Here is an 18,524-nt window from a genome sequence, read left to right as displayed (position 1 = left end):
GTCTTATGGAGAGTATGTATGTGGGCCATGCCCATTGGGATTAAGTTAATGTAGAAAAACTTCACTAGTGGGTGTTGCCCTAGATGTATGTCTTAATCCCAATGGGCCTTGCCCATTGGGATTAAGTTAATGTAGAAAAACTTCACTAGTGGGTGTTGCCCTAGATGTAGAATTACCTTGGAGGATGGGAAACATGCATTTTGGGAGTGTCCAACTATCAGAGGAGCATGGGGAAAAATTGGCAAGTGGGTTGAACATTGTATAGGGATTTCATGGCCATTGGGGAGACTGGATTCTAGGGAAATGGACACCTAATGATGGGGCTGTAGATATATTGTTTAGTATTATCATAGCCTGCTGCTTGTGGGAAATTTGGACTACTGGGAATTGCATTGTGTTTCAGAAGAATGGATCTTCTCTTCGATTGGATGTGACAGAACTGATGCATAAGAGTGTATACATGTGCTGGTCTGTGGTCTATGTGAACAAGTTGGATAAAGATGGGATGGGTCAGTTAATTCAGAGACTGAAAAATGGCATCACTTGATTTCTTTATCTTTTTGGGGACTGTCATACATACTAGGGAAACCTAACACATGATTGATATGATGCAAGTCTTCTCTGTTCTGTATTTGAAGCCCAAACATGTTAAATTTGGTCCTAAAACTAGAAGATGGTATCTCAAGGAAAAGCAAGTGGATTACACATTTGTGGCATTCATAGAGAACCTTGTTGGGAAAAGACTTACAATCAAAATCTGGTCAAAAAAGGGGAAAGTGTTGGAGAAGCTGTTGTTGAAATGTCAAGCTCAATATGAGCGTCAACACTCACGAGGCACGTGCATGATTGTTTGTCATTTACATCACTGGCGGGTTTGGTAGCTGGCACCGATATATCTTTGCCAGAGATTCTACAGCTAGACTACTCCGACTAGTCCACACCTACCCACTCCACTTAGCGTGTTCACATTATAGACCGCTTGTATATACTCTATTATATGTGTTAGTCACTTTATCTTCTTTGTAGACCTCTTTTGTTGTGTGAAGAAGAAGAATTTTCAGCCTCTTACCTTGTGTGTTCTCTTCTAGGGTTTGTATGAGTGTGTGTGTACTTGCAAGAGGTTAAGCTCTCTTCTTCCTTGCATCTTTTCATGGTATCAGATCTTGGTTCATGCTAAGGGCTGAGCGGCAAGAAAAAGAAGCACATGAAGCGGTACGAGGGTAAGAGCTTCATCTACTCTTCCCCCTTTGTGTTGGCTACTACACCCTTGTCGGGAGCTCTTCGGGAGGCACCGGCAAATGAACTCCGATTAAGGATCTTTCTACAAGAGTAGAGCTACAAGGCAACTATACATTGGACAAAAAAAATTTAGGCCGAAAAGTCATTTTGGGCGTATCTGGACCTCCATTTTTCAGTTCACAGGCATTCATAGGCATTGCGAGTAAGTTTCGATTCTCCTGCAGAAGTTTGTTTTTGGAATTATAGGAAGCGCGATCGGTTGTACAGACACTGTGTGTACTCTGCAAAGAGATCTTAAAGTTGCCATTGGGTGTATGTATGCAAATTGAGGTCACTGGTTGTGACAGTTTGGGTGCAGTATAGTACCGCTGCAGAGAATAGAGAAGTTTGTGCATGTCAAACAAGAGTGTTGTTTTTGGTAAATTTGTGTTGCAAACAAGATGTCGAATGATGCAATAAACCAGATTGTTGCAGAGAAGTTTGACAAGAACAACTTCCATGCTTGGAGGTTTAGATTGATAAATTTCTTGATGGGAAAAAGTTACTGGGACTACATTGAAGATGAACATGAGGAGGCACCAGAGATACCGGAGATTAATCCAACTGTTGCAGATGTAAAAGAATTCAAGGATTGGAATCAAGGTGCAAGGAAAGTCATGTATTTGCTTTCTATTAACATACAGGACACTATGACTGGGCATATACAGGATGCCAAGTCACCCAAGGAGGCATGGGACACCTTGGTGAAGCTGTATGAAACAAACACCGAGGTGAGAAAGATTCAGTTGAAGAATGAGCTTCATACTATGGAGAAGAAAAATATGTCTGTGAATGATTATGCCTTGAAGCTCAAGGGCATTGTGGAATCCCTTGCATCTATTGGTGTTTCTGTTGATGATGATGATGGAAGTGTGTCTACATGGTCTTGGGCCACAATACAAGGCATTCAAGATGTCTATTCAGACTCGGGAGAACATTCCCAACTTTACAGATTTGGTGTCAATGTTGATCATTGAAGAGAAGAATTTGGGTGAAGATCAACAGTCTTCACAAAACAAAAACAATTTAGAGCAGCAGGCATTCTACACAAGTTGAGGTAGAGGACGAGGTAGAGGAGGTCGTGGACGTGGCCAAGGTCGTGGATGTGGCCAAGGTCGTGGATGTGGCCAAGGTCATGGACGTGGCCAAGGTCGTGGGGCCGAACAGGTAATCAGAATTATGGTCAACAGTAGCAACAGTCCCAGGATTCACAACACACAGGTGGAAGAGGCCAGTTTAGAGATCGTGGTAATTAGCAAAGGCAGCATAATGATACACGAGGCTGTTTTTACTATGGTAAGCCTAGACATGTGTAGGTAGATTGCTATAAGAAATAGAGTGACATGCGAAATGGAAAAGTGCAGCAAAATAACTATGCGTCCTCTAGTAGAAATAATGGGTTGTTTGTTATGTAACATGTAGTTAATGCTGTGTTTGTAAATTATGTAGTAGCATGTAAGGATGATGTATGGTATGTTGATTTAGGAGCTTTGAACCACATGAAAAGTCATGGTGAGTGGTTCAAGGAAATGAAGAGCCTTGAAAGACCATGTTTTGTTGAAACAGGGGATGATACTGCTTATCCGATTCCCCATGTTGTGGAGATGTGCCATTGTCTATGATGCAGGATGGTAAGGTGAAGTACCTTGCAAATGTACTTCATATTCCTAACATTACAAAGAATCTAGTTTCTATTAGCCAGATGATTGAGCAAGGTTTGCAGGTTTGGTTTAACCTTGTTATGTAGAAGACTTTAAAGATAAGTGCAGTTTGGTTGCAAAAGGCAACAGATTGGGCAGAATGTTTACATTGAATGTAAATATGCTTGAAGTGAGTGCTACAATGTTTGCAAATGATTTAGGAGTTGTTGCAGATACAAACATTTGGAATAAGAGAATTGGGCATGTAAATGTGTAAAGAATGAAGTCTATGCAAACTAAAGAAATTGTGATAGGGCTACCTAAGTTTAAGGTTGAAGGTATGCAGAAAGTATGTGAAGCATGTTAATTTGGAAAGAAAACAAAGCATGTATTTCCACATGATAGAAATGTGAGCAAGAATGTACTAGATGTAGTGCATTCAGATATATGGGGTCCTACGAAGACTATGTCTATGGGTGTTGCAGGTACTACGTAACATTCATTGATGATCACACGAGGAAAGTGTGGGTGTCTTTCATGAAGGAGAAGAGTGAAGTTTTCACTCATTTTCAGAATTTCAGAGTGATGACTAAAAAACAGATAGGAAAGCATGTGAAGTGCCTAAGGTTAGATGGAGGGGGAGAATACTTCTCCAATGAGTTCTCTGAATTCTTGTGAAAGAATGGCATTTAGAGACAATTTACATGTCCCCCTCCAAAGCAGCAAAATGGAGTTGCTGAGTGGAAAAATGGGGACATTGCACAGATAGCACGAGCACTAATGAAAGAGAAGAGTGTGCCACATAACTATTGGGCTGAGGCTGTGTCCACAACAGTTTATATTGAACAGGATTCCTACTGCAGCCATACATGATGTAACGCCAGAGGAGAAGTTTACTGGCAAGAAACTTGATTTGTCTCACTTGAAAGTTTTTGGATGTATTGCATATGTGCATGTGCCAGATGATTTGCATATGTGCATGTGCCAGATGATTTGCATACTAAGCTAGATCCAAAGGCAGAAAAATGTGTGTTTATTGGGTATTTCCTTGAGCAAAAAGGATATATATGCTATAATCCTACTATATGTGAACTGAGGGTAAGCAGGGATGTTGTATTTGATGAGATGAGTAGCTCATATGCTGCTAAAAAAGATGTTTTTGGGGCTGATGTAAGTGGAAACGTGGTTGCATAGAATGCAAGTCAGCAATCACAGTCATTGAGTGGACCAGGAGAGTCCTCATCCAGCGGTTCTGCTGATAGACCATGGAGTGGCAAGCTGCATCATAATACCAGTCGTGTAAATGTAGTTGGTACATCACATAAAGGCAAAGAGAAAGTGGTTGAGCCCCTTGGTATGCCTGATATTTCTGCAAGGCATTCTCTTGTTGATGGAGAGTCTAGTGGCTCAGAGATGAGCCTTGATGAGGAGCTTGGGATTCCAGCAATGAGGACACCTGGTGTGAAGAAGGCTATGGAAGCCATGAATGCAAAGTTACGAAGATCTGAAAAAGTTAAAAACCCTGTACAGAGGTTGACTTATGATGGTTATGTGGCACATCACTATGCTTATATGGCAAAAGTTATGTAGGTTGTAGAACCCACATGTTCTGATGAGGCTATTGGAAATGTGTGTTGAGAGAACGCTATAGATGAGGAGAAAGCTATAGATGAGGAGATGGATGCATTGTATGGAAATGAGACTTGGGATTTGGTGCCATTGCCTAAAGGCAAGAAAGCTATTGGTTGTAAGTGGGTGTATAAGGTGAAACATAATAGTGATGGTAGAATAAGCAGGTACAAGGTTAGATTGGTAGCCAAAGGATATGAGCAGACACATGGGATTGATTATGAGGAGACATTTGCCCCGGTTGCAAATATGGCAACTATGAGAGCTGTGATTGTAGTGGCTGTAGTAGCTAAAGGCTGGTTTTTACATCAAGTGGATGTAAAAAATGTGTTCTTGCATGTTGACTTGCAAGATGAAGTGTATATGGATCAGCCACTTGGTTTTAAGGATACAAGTCACCCAGTATGTATGTAAGCTTCGTAAGGCTTTGTATGGGGCTGAAGCAAGCTCCACGAGCATGTTATGAGACAAGATTGCTGAGTATCTTGTCACTATTGGTTTTCATATGGCAGATGCAGATCACTCTTTGTATGTGCGCAAGAGTGATAAGGGTATTGTGATCATCACCATCTATGTAGATCTTATTTGTGGGTGACAACTTGGATGAGATTGAGCATGTGAAAAGTCTTCTCAAAAGAAAGTTTGAGATGAAGGATTTGGGAGATTTGTGCTACTTTTTAGGAATTGAGATCATTCGCACACCTGATGGTATTTGGCTGTCACAGAGACAATATGTATCAGACATGTTGTCCAAGTATGGGATGGCTGATTGTAAGCCAATCTCGGTGCCATTAGATCAAAATGACAAGCTTAGTGTGGATGTAGGTTATGTGTTGGAGGGTCCCACCATGTACAAGATTGTGGGGAGTTTGATCTATGTCACGATCAACAGGCCAGATTTGAGTTACACTGTTGGCTTAGAGAGCTAGTTTATTCAGGTTCCGCGCAAAACCACATCTTGACAGTGTGCGACACACACCTCGATATTTGAGGGCCACTATTGATTATGCATTGTTTTATGCAACAGGTGTACCATTGGAGCTATGTGGGTACATAGATGCAGATTGGGCAGGTAGCATCTCTGATAGGAGATCTACGAGTGGATTTATGTTTTCATTGGGGAGTGCTACTCTGTGACATGGAGCAGCAAGAAGCAACCCACAGTTGCCTTGTCGAGTACAGAGAAGCTGCGGTGGCAGCGTGTGGGGTAGCTTGGTTACACAAGCTACTTGGTTATGTGGGGTCGCTTGGTTACATAAGCTACTTGCTGATTTGGGGTTACATGCGGAGAGAAAGGTTGTCATATATTATGGACAAGTGTTGAAATATACAAGTGAATAGGGTGTGTGCAAGAACAAGCCCTTGGCAAGAGGCTGTAAAAGAGAATCTGTAAATATGAGAGAAGCTGTGAAAAGGTGAGAAGTATCTACTGGGAGAGAATAAAGGGTAGCATGAGGAGATTTAGGAGGTGTGGAGATATTTTGGGAAGAGGTGGACAGAATCAAGCAAAAGAGGTGGAGTGAATCAAGGAGAGATTAGTGGGATTAGATGCTTGGATGTAAACTCTATAAATTGAGGCATTGGCCTAATGAGAATTTGCTAGTTTTTGATTATCCATACCTATATTAAGCTATCAGACAGTTAATTACTCACTAATCACGTCTTAATCATCATCTAATCTTCTTTCTAATGATGTTGATTCTAGCATTTGATCCACCATAGCTCATCACATTGCTGCAAATTTAACATGGTATCAGAGCTAGCCTAGAATTCATCAAATTTATGAGCCCATTATCTTGCTAATCACCTAGCTAATTAGGATTAGTAGATAATTAATTTTTAAGTCTTTTTCAACAAGCTCTCTACACCCCTAGCTAGTGGAGGGGCTTGATCTCCCTCCAGGCTTAACAATAGCCTCCAAGCCATACATAGTCATACTCCCAAGGCTTCAGCCCGTTCAAAGAACGTGCCAAACCGCCACTCGTAGAGCTGTCAAAATTCGCGAATCTGCAGGCGCCTATTTTCTGAGAGAAAAATGAGATCTCTGCTGCTCCAGATGAAATGGCTCTAATTCCTCTTGGCCCTAGGGGTTTTCAAGGGTGCTCTACAAGCTGGTGAAGACAGTTTTTGATTTGATCAAGTCTACAGTGAGATCCAAGCTCTTCATCAAATCTACAGGTGACTTTGGTAAAACAGAGCTTAAGCATTCAATGTTTGGTCAAATCTTATGTTTCTTGGCTTAATCGTCTACTAGACTAATTGCTATCAATGGCCTTGAAAGGATTTGAGCTCATTTGAACTCTAAGGCCTCAGATCTGAACTCCCCGCATACTCTGTTTTTTGCACACAAGATAGAGGATTAATTTGCTAATTAATGATTGATCAGCTCTAATTTCTATTTTTTTGGTGCAATTGAGGGTTCAAATTAACCGTTGGGTATCTGATGCAGATCCCTATAACTTCAGATTGCAATTCGGAGATGGTTTGATACTCCAACCATTCCGTACAGATTTGTTACCCTTGGTTTAATGTAATTTCTGGTAAAATTATGCTGATAAATCTATTGTAATCATCACCTAAACACCAGATTGAGTTGTAAACGACACTCCCGTTGAATCTTGAAATTGGATCGAGAGGTAAGACCCCCTTCACATCATCATGAGTACGGCACAAGAGAGCCAAATTTAATGGGGAGCAGTTTTACACATGGCAGACAAAATCCATGTATCTGCCTCATGAGGAAAAATCTGTGGAGGCTAGTTGAGGGAAGAGATGAATGCCTAGAGGTGAGAGGGGAAAATGAGTGGAAGAGTAGGAATGAGAAAGCATTGGGACTTATCGCACTCAGTTTAAATGATGAAATCATTTATCACATCACAGGGATACAATGGGAAAAAGATGCATGGGATAAACTCAATAAATTATTTGGCACTCAAGCAAAAAATTCAAAGATAAATCTGTTAATGCAATTCTACAAATTGGATATGAAGGAAAGTGAACCTTTAATCACACACTTGAACAAATTTAAAAGCATTAAGCAAGCTATTGGCAAAAAGGTAGAAGATGATGAGGCACTAGTAGTGCTTCTGAAGAGTATGGGCTCATGATGTTGATTCTAGCATTTGATCCACCATAGCTCATCACATTGCTGCAAATTTAACAACAATCTTAGTAGTATACAGTTGGCTAGGAATCCATTTTTCCATGCGCGGATGAAACACATTGAGGTACATTACCACTTTATCAGGGAGAGAGTCTTGGTAGTCGACATCGACTTGGCCTACGTCAGCACACATGATCAGGTCGCCTTCACGAAGGCCTTGGGAGTTGAGAAGCTCTATAGATTTTGAGATATACTTGAGTTGAGCTTGAGGGGGGAGTGTTGAGATGTCAAGCTCAACATGAGCTGACACTCACGAGGTGTGACTGTTCGACATTTACATCACTGACGGGTTTGGTAGCTGGCACTGACATATCTTCGCCAAAAATTCTACAGCTAGGCTACACCGACTAGTCTACCCACTCCACTTAGCGTGTTCACATTATGGACAACTTATATATACTCTATTATATGTGTTAGTCACTTTAACTTCTTTGTAGACCTCTTTTGTTTTGAGAAGAAGAAGAAGAAAAAATTTCAGCCTCACCTTGTGTGTTCTCTTCTAGGGTTTGTGTGAGTGTGTGTGTACTTGCAATAGCTCAGGTTCTCTTCCCCCCTGCATCTTTTTAGAAGAAAACCACTAGAGGATGCACTACTGAAGCCATGATTGAAGCCCGCATTCAGTTGGGCTACCAAATTTCTTGGGGACTGTCTATTTTTGTAAGGGAGGAAGATAGATGGAATCTGTTATGTAATCTTTTGAAGGTAGGCAAGTAAAGGTTTATGACTAGAGGGTGGTGTGTTCAGGAAGGACATCTTGTTTAAATGGGTCTGGATGTAAAGATGATTTTAAGGGAATATATATAAAAATAAAAATAAGAGTTTTAATGTAATATATATACTTAATATTGGTCCTAAAATAAAAAGTTAAAAAATGACGTTGGATATATGAGAGAATTCTTTTTTTAGTGGAAAAACATTATATATTAGGACACATATATTTCAAAGAGAGAACACTTACGACCATAACAAAGACATCTATAGTCCCAATAACATAAAGTGACAGAAAATAGCATACCCACATCATGTTTCTTTAAAGACTTACCGTGAGTAGATGTAGCAGCCATGCCTTGGATGACTGGTCCTTGAAGAACCATTAGGAATGGATGATATTATACTGCCCATTTTGCTTGCTAAGAGCTAGCCGCATGGGCATAGAGATATAGAGGTATCCCCCTACCTTTATTCAACGGCATCCTCCTCCCATCGCTGGTGAGCTAGGCCACCCAACCCACCTCCTGGTGCACTAGGCAAACCAACTAGTTGGTGAACTAGGGAACCCAACCCATGTGTGCGAAAAAAGATGAGGGAGATTCCAAAATTAAAAGGTTTTACGATATAGACTACTCTATTCTCAAAAACCACATTCTACAATGCCTCGCTCACTGAGGAGTTGGGTTAGAACTTAGGGCTCCTCAATAAGGCACCTCAACCCATCTTCCCAACACAACCCTCAACCTTCAAAGAGGAGCCTCCCTCTTATACTATACAAACTTTTCTCACACACCTACACAACAAGGCCCCCAACTTTACTAAAATTCTTCAGAGCTCGAGACCCTTGCATGCACTTCTAGCACACTCTTGTATCCCCATAAAACCCTATGAAACCACCATGAGCTATTCCAATTATTTCTTAATCATGCACTTTTATGGCCTCTCTTTTTTGCCTTGTTATGGCTTACACTACCAATGGCCGTTATGACCTTGCCTTTCACAATATAGGGGCTCTGCCCATCCCTACATTAGGAACCACCCCTGCATTCTACAACAGGACCCACCACCATGAGACATCACCCATGCATCCCCACTTGGGCTATAGGGTAGGGATGAGAGGGAGTGTGGGAGACAATAAATGGGTTGCCCTTGGCAAGGGGAGGGAGGGAGACAAGACTTGGTTAGGGCTAAGTTCTCAATGTAGAGAAACCTCACGAGTGAGAGAGATGAAGGGGAGAGGAGAAATGAGGAAGAGGGGTTAGGATTTAGTAGTTGTTATGATGGACATGTAATTAATGAAACTCAAATTTAATTTTATTATAATATTCATATGTATATGTATGTATGTGTGTGTGTGTGTGTGTGTGTGTGTGTGTGTGTGTGTGTGTGTGTGTGTGTGTGTGTGTGTGTATATATGTATGTATGTATATATATATATGTATATATATATAAAAGATCATAATTTATATTAGTGAATAATAATTTTGTAATACATGTATCAAATATATATGCATATGCATATATAATAAGAAAAAATGAAAAGAAATTTTTTAGAAATACCATGTCAAATGAAAGGTAATTTAGAGTACTATTTTTCATAGTGAAAAGCAACTTTATGACACATTTCATGTTTTTTGACATGCTAATAAATTTATACCTTTTTTGATAGGCAAAAATGCCTTTATGATAAGCAAAAAACTCATCAAATTTTAGCCTTGCATGGGCAAACACTCAAGGTCTACAATAATGAAATAAAGATTCTATGGAATTGGTGTTATGTGCCAACAAGTGCAAGCCTAGTTGTTAGTAAGGGTGTTTGGTTTTCTAGCAAGAGGTAGTAAGTAGGTTATTGTATTTATATCTTGTAAATGATATATGTATATGGTGGTGTGTACGTATCTAGAAGTCTTGTAAATGATATATGTATATGGTGGTGATAGTTGCATGCTTTCCATGTTGCAACAAATGAGCTTGAGGAGGATCTATTCTTACATTCTTCGTCCCATGTGCTTTTTTATACTGCATGACTTTCTTGCATGAGAGCACCACCTAAGGCAAATCCATTGGCATCAGTAACCACCTCGACGAAGGGTTTGGTAAAATCTGGTAACTTAAGGACAGGGTTGGTTACTAAGGCTGTCTTGCAGTCCACTGGAAAAGTGTACTCTTCTTAAGAAGGTTAGTTAAAGGGGATGCTATCTAAGCATACTTGGGTATAAAAATCCTATACCATCCAGTTAATCCTAGGAATCCTCTCACTTCCTTTACTATCTTGGGTTCTGGCCATTCTACGACTGCTTGGATCTTTGCGGGGTCAGGAGAAATCCCATCCTTTGACACTATGAATCCCAAGTATTCCACCTAGTCAACAGAGAAAGAACACTTGCTCTTATTTGCAAAGAGTTGGTGTTTCCTTAGGATTTCTAGGACCTTGCGCACATGATCTTCATGAATTGGTAGGACTCTAAACTGGCACTCTGTTACGTTCCCATCTAGGCTAAACTGAATAAGGTCTATCTCAAGGTATGTGAAAAGAATCTTTCCACTGGTCAATTCCACTTGCATAGGTTTCCTTGATTTTTGATTTAGGACTAATTTATGTAGACATCCTGGGGAAATAAAAGAATGAGTACTACCTGAATCAATCAAAAGCTTGAATTTCTTACCCTAGTACTCTGCTGGAGTCTGGAGGACTGAGAATTGATGGTTATTCCCCTAATGCTCTATTGCTGCATAGATCTGTCCTTTCTCTTCCTCCACTTCATCAGCTATAGTGACAGATCTAGCTGCTGCAGTCTGAGGTGGAACTCTCTCTCTTTGATTGTTCCAATTCTGGGAGGGAGTTCGGAGACTGCTTTGCATGGAAGCTGCAGGCTGAGCCGGCACTCTTTTGGGGTTGCCTTGATTCTGGCACTCTTCTGGGGTTGCCTTGATTCTGGCATGGGGGACCCTGATTGGACCAAATATGGTGGGAATTCCTCTTTTATCATTTAAATTTATCTATACAAAAATTAAATAAAATATCCATTATTTTAGTATTCCAAATTTTTTCTTTCTTCATTGGAATATATGGATTTCCATTGTCATGGGAATTTCTCTTTTATCATAAAAATGAATTACTAGAAATTTTCCTTTTTCCTAATTAACTACTTATGCATAAACATTAAAATCAAATTTTTCATGGTTATGATGAGAATTATTCAATTAACCTAAGATGATTAATCCTAGAATATGGTAGGAAGTCCTCTTTTCATATTATGCATGAAATTGATTTATGTGTTAATTTTTTAAAAATTTTACCATAGCTCTGTTGCTATTACTGATAATTTTTAATAATTTTGAAAGGATAAAGTTTTAGTAATACAATATGATAGAATAACTATCATTTGGATCAATATCCAATTATGGACTTGATTCCTAAGTTTTTCATAAATTTAGTAGCATTAAAGCATTAAAAAGCCACTTCTTTGGCCTTTAATTTGACAAGCATAGAAATAACTTTTAGATTTGAGAATTGCTTCATGAGAAGCATCATTTGAATATAGAATTGGTCATAGGAATGACCATTCTTTGGGGGAGAGAGAGATATGCTTAAAAAATATTTTAATTTAAGCATAAATGGAAACTTTATAAGACTTATCACTAAAATTCATTAGAGAGCTTCAATTGCATTAAAGAGCCATTCAATTGCATACTTCTCAAGCTTGAGAGGGGTTGAGAAGTGAGAAACATTTAGAGATTAAGAAAAAGACCATAAAGTCACACTTTACCTCTTATTTTGCTTGATTCTTCAGTCTAAGGAGGAGAGGCCCCCAACCAATCAATTGGTTTAGTATGTTGATGAAGACTCCAAGGAAGGTTGAAGAGAGAGAGAAGTTCCAATCTCTTCAATTTGTAGAGGATTATTAGAGGATAATAGAAAATATGCTTATTTTAGAGTAATACTAGCATAGTTTAGTTCACAGATGAGAATACAAAAGAATGAGGGTCTATTTATAGGTGAGGGAGGCTGCTAACTAAGTCCAACTAAGTTCTAGAATTTTCCAGCTTCAGTTTGGCTGAATTTGGACAAGATTTGGACCAGTCTGGCTCCCTTTTTTTATTTGGTTTAATCCAGGAGAGTGAAGAGATAAAAATATCTTATTATTTTTGGTTAATGTGGATAGTTAATGTGAACATAAGTGCATTGATCATTTCTACTAACAAGTTGCACACTCTTGCTATCCCCCCTTGGGCTTTTAAAATCTGTGGGCATACCTGAAACCATTGCTTACATTATCTACAGAGCTCACTTTCCCTTGTTTTGAGGGCTAGGCTGTGCAATGGGGCTCTATCTAGCGGGTGAGAATCCCACAATAAAGGTGTGTCTTAAAACCTCATAATTGGCCTGGGTTTAGTACCCTAAACCATTGGCTTACTTTGCTTTTAAGACAAAGTTCAAATGAACAAATCTTGGTGGGATCATCAATCCTACTCATAGCTTCAGAAACTTGATTAAACTTCTCTAAGTCTTAATGGGATCTCTAGTTCTATAAAATTTGGTCATCATACTTTAGGTGTGGATTAGCTTTGTATTTCCCACCAACTCTAAGTCTCTAGGTATTATATTCATGTGGTAAACCCCCCTTCTCATTTTTAACACCATCCATAGCATGCCTTTCACATATTCACGTGGGTAATTTATAAGGGATTGGTTGTGCAAAATCCTCAGTCTTTAAGATTTGGAGTTTCTTGCCCCATGGGGTGGGCTATAACAGTCCAACAGATCTTGTCCTACACCTGCATAGCTTTGAGGTTGGAAGCTTATGGTGGTTGAGGACACATTATGTGATTGCCCTTGTGGAGAAAAAAACCTAGGTTTGAAGTAGTCCATGTCATTGGCTCTTTAGCTTTCCCCATGTTCCATGTTCCTCGTTTGAACTTAGAGGAATTGGAACTTGGTTTTGTGGTGAGAAGAAGCTTCCATAATGGGCTCCTTGAGACTTGCACTATGTGTCCTTGCTACCTAGTTTATGGATTGCACGTCCCTAATGGTATTGTAAAAGAGACATGTCTTGGCTATCGTAATTGTGGTTGTTGGGCTGCTTGGCAAACCTTGAGGTTCCTGATTTTGCTCCTACTCCTTCACTGTCGTAACTCTGCTATTAGGTTACTTAGAAAACCTTGAGGTTCTTGGTCCTACTCTCACTTCTTCATTAGAGCTTTGCCCAAAAATAGAAAGCTTTAATATACAAAAAGTTTATGGCACTATTTACTAAGCGTCTTATCTAGGGCTTAGAGCATCGTGGTAGCGTTTCAAGGGGTTATAATGTTCCTCCATTCATATTTACATTTAATTAGCACATCTCATTCCAAAGCTCCTCACTTTAGGTTGAAGGATTCTTGTCTTCTAGCATCATGTGTACTTTTCTACATACTTTTCAGATGTATAGTAGCAAACTTTTTCAAAATGTCCACCCTTTTTTGGAAATGTCCATCAAACTTTGTAGGTGTTCGCTAACATATAGAATATCGACTTGTTTGAAGCAATTTTTTCGTATAAACTATTTATTGTCATACTAATTACATTTTCTAGGATCCGTCCAATATCGTTCGATCAAAAATATCCATTGAAAATGTATGTGTCCAAATTAACTTGTCCGCCTGGTAATCCCAAATGTTGGCATACCAAACAATTTATTCAACATCCCTTTTCACAAATTTACATGTACTTTTTGACTTGTTAAGATAAGCTTATTGATCACATATGGATAAGATGCCATGTGGTACTAGTCATTAGACCACTTGGGTTTAAATGTGTCAAAATTTGATTTGATTGTCTTGGAGGGTTATCACTATAGTTAAAAACTTTTTAAAATATTTACCAAGGGCTAACATGCCTACAAGTTTTTTAATTTTCATATATTTGCAAGAAAATTTGAGCTTTCGTGTGTCCCTTTTGGGTTCATAAGGATAAAACAAGCATATGGTGCACTCAATTTTGCAAACAATTGGAAGTATTACCAATAAATTTTATGGATTTTTAGTTTTTTAAAACATTATTGAGAAGAAGGCAAAAATTAGTAGAAATTAAAAACATAACAAAATGTGAGCAAACAATTGGAAGTATTACCAATAAATTTTATGGATTTTTAGTTCTTTTTTTAACATTATTGAGAAGAAAGCAAAAAAAAACAGCACAAATGAAAAATATAACAAAACGTGAGCAAAAAATCAATAAAAATGCACATTTACTTGGTTTTTGTACTACTCCTCCCAACCTTTCAATGCAAAAAAACAACAATATAAAAAACAAGATTTTCTTCTTATTCTAACAAAAAAAACACACAAGAAACAAACATTTATTCTTACTACAAAAAACCCTTACTTTCTTCACACACACACAATCACCATGCTTACAAGAGTCAGTGGGGCGGCAAGATTTTCTCATCTACTGAGCTAATCTAGCAATGCAAAAGAAGGAAGGCAACAAGCCACTATTCACCAACAACAACACCAAAGATTTTACTTCCCACCCCAACCTAGGCTAGAATGGAAACACAACAATCATTGGAAACTTTCCCCAAGATCTGAAGTGCTACTTCAATTCGGTCACTCCTCTTCACTAACGCACTCTACTGGTGTGTCACTCACCCTAGTTTCTCTACTTCAATATGAGATGGCCACTCTCTCACTCTCACTCTCAAGTAAGAGGCAAAACAATGCATAACCTAATCTCTCTCCCTCTCTCTCTCTCTCTCTCTCTCTCTCTCTCACACACACACACACACACACACACACACACACGAGTTGAGACAAGAGTCTTGAAATTATGGATAAGAGTATCTAATAAAATGGTAAAAGTTCACTCATATACTAGGCCATCCTATCCACACTATGATCACCCAAAATATAAAAAGTGAACACATACTATGCCACTGAGTTCACACTATGATCACCTATTGAACACTTATATATGAACACTTATATACTAGGCCACCCAATTCACACTATGATCACCCAAAATATAAAGAGTGAACACTTATATACTAGGCCATCCAGTTCACGCTATGAACTCCCAAAACATAAAAATTGAAGTACTAGCAAACTAATGGTCTTATAGTTAATTGCCTTACAACTCTTAATAACTAAACTATTACTACACATAATAAGCATATACAATGTGTTATCCAAATATTTGGTTAATAAATCGTAAAGGAAATTCCTTGAAAGCTTTTGAGATGCCTAATGGATCAATGTTATTGGACCAAGTACAAGGAATTGCCACAGTTGACAAAGAAAATAAAAGACAAAGACAGAGTGTTAATGGTTATAAAAAAGATACAAAAAAGATTGCAAGTGCAACAAAGCCATGCCATTAGGAAGCCCTTTGGAAGAAGTTCTCTAAAGTCTGGAGCCTTACAAATATTGGATATGCATGCATAAGAAAGCCAATTTCCATAGTTGAAAAGGAAAAGAGAGAGTGTTAATGCTTATAAAAAAGATACAATAAACATTGAACGAAGCCATGCGATTAGGAAGCCCTTTGAAAGAATATGGAACCTCATAAATATTGGATATGCATGCATAAGAAATCCATAACCCATGGTGTGTTATAAAAGGAAAGAGTAATCAACACCCATTTTCAAAGTTTCTATAATGTTGCTAGCTTTAAGTTAATCATCCTCATCATCACATCACTCACTCTTCGTTCATGCCAATCACAAAATTTGTACATCCATGGGACTGGATGTGAGCCCGAAAAAGGGGCTATGAAAAGTTGACCAAAGCTCAACAATGGCATCATGACATCACATATTGGGGTCAAAGGGATAATCGACAAAAAATAATTCTTCAACACATCCCAAAATTTACGTTATTCAGGTCATAGTGTTCCTTGACCTTGGATTTTGAAAATTCAACAAGGAAACCCATGGCGAATACCTGGTTGTTCCAATAATAGGAGAGTCAAGCAACACTACAACAAGTTATTATTGATCTTACAATTGAATATTCTTCCACAAGTATACCACTTCAGAAGAGTGTGGTTAAATACTTATTGTCTAAGAGATCTCATGTAGGCGATCTTCGTAGAATGTTATTAGCAAGCATGCATATTGAGAAGGTAGAAGAGATTTCTCAAATCTATAATGGCAATGTGGCTTTTGAGTTACCAAATGTACGTGATCTTTTAGCCTCTCCAATGCAAGGAATGGAGTAAGCACATAATGGCCATTGTTGGGTGAAACCTGCGGAGAGCCATGTGAAGTTTCCTAGAGTAGTATGAAAGAGTTCTTGTGGAGGCTTATTTAAGTGCACTTATGCCTTGTGTGAAGAAGAAATATGAATGGCACACCGAATACAACATCATGGATTGGTAAGCTTATTATCTTGGCTCAATTTTAGTAAATCATGATTAATAAGAGTATTTATTAGTACATTTATATTTTTCCAAATAATAGGCAAGCTCACACAGAAGCTTCTGTCATCGATGGGCTTAATAGTGGATGGATATGGCTCTCTAGCTTGTTTCTACTGCAAGAACAAACGCTATACTATTGTATGCCTGCTAACCCACTTATGTGACCAAATTAATGATACATCAAGGGGAACATTTTCATGCGGTGCAAAGGGGCACATCAAGACACGTATTGCAAAAGATAAGAGAACTTGTGCAAGAGGCAGTTTCAGAGGTAGCTACTACAACTGGTCCAAGGAAGATACAAATGGATATCACCAAACAACTTATATTGGATGTAGTTGCAGGAGGCATACGAAGGATGGATCAAATATTAGCACCATGGAGTTGTCGCTATTATTGGAACATATACATCCCCTAATTCAATGTCAAAGATAATGCATATTTCATAAAGTCTTTAATTATTCTTCTCAACTTAACTTTACATAGTTTGTTAAGTTCTCCAATTCTCTTATAGATTCAGGAGGATGGCATGTGCTTCTAGGATTAGTGCAAGGAGCAGAGTCAAGTATCCTAGAATTGAAGAGACAATGCACTTTTGAGTTCTTCCATGGTAGCTATTTTCCTAGGCAAGCTTTGGACGAGTCATAGTGGTGTTATGTGTTTAAAATGTCAACCATAGGGCTCGCATAATCAGGTTTGGATCTGGTAAACCGTATATACCAAATAGGAGACGGTGATTTGAGGAGATCTTGGGTTTGTTTTAATCACGTTAGGCACGTGCAAGGATGGACAACAATGGTTGCACATGTATATAATCCAAGGTACATTTTGGTCTTATCAAATTCTTTAAAATTATGAAATTATTTTTGGCTACTTTCCAACTATTATATGATGACATGCAACCTGCAAGAGGTCATGACAGAGGAGGACACTGTGGCATAAGTTCTTTTTGGAAAAAGATCAACAACGTTGTGGTGTAAAAAAGGCTTTTCCAAACCTGAATTTTTTAGCTTCATGGGGTTGATGAGGTAGGAGCCGATTGGAGGGCAGTTAGGCAGTCTATAATAATGGACTAGAGACTATAATGGAAGGTCGTGAGCCATGTCTTTTTCTTTTGGAGCAAATCTTGAACAGCCATACAGTACAATATGTAGTCAATCTTGAACAGCCATACAGTACAATATGTAGTCAAGAATTTTTAAGAGCACAAAGCGACTATGCCATTAGTGGTGTTGTGCATTGAGTGAAGAAGAGGCACTTTTGAAATACAAACACATTAGATCGTGGTGGATGAATGGTAAAGTTACTGATGCAAACTTACCATCCATGGATTGTTGGCTTAGTTGGTGGCATACTAGATATCCCCATTGGAGGAAGCACATTGTAAGGGTAAGTATAACTTTCTTGGATTTGAAAACCAAAAGCTTGCATTTGGAATCTGAATTGTAAACCTAGAGTTGTGGAATGCAGTTGGAGCTTACAACTTCGATTCTTATTAGTTAATCTTTTGTTATAGGAGGTGGACAATGCTACTTTGTCGCACATGCCGACGACCACCAATCTAGTAGAAATGAACATGCAAGTTGGTTAGCACAAGAGGGTTTCAAGGGAACCATCTCTTTATATGATGTTGTTGTTTCAGATCTCGCTAATGCCCTCTTGAAATCCATGAAGAAGCATGCATTCATGCAAGGTAAATATC

Source organism: Cibotium barometz, chromosome 6, assembly GCF_041138505.1.
Source record: "Cibotium barometz isolate CiBa-2024 chromosome 6, ASM4113850v1, whole genome shotgun sequence".
NCBI classification, from domain to species: domain Eukaryota; kingdom Viridiplantae; phylum Streptophyta; class Polypodiopsida; order Cyatheales; family Cibotiaceae; genus Cibotium; species Cibotium barometz.
Note: the sequence above shows the minus strand (reverse complement) of the source record.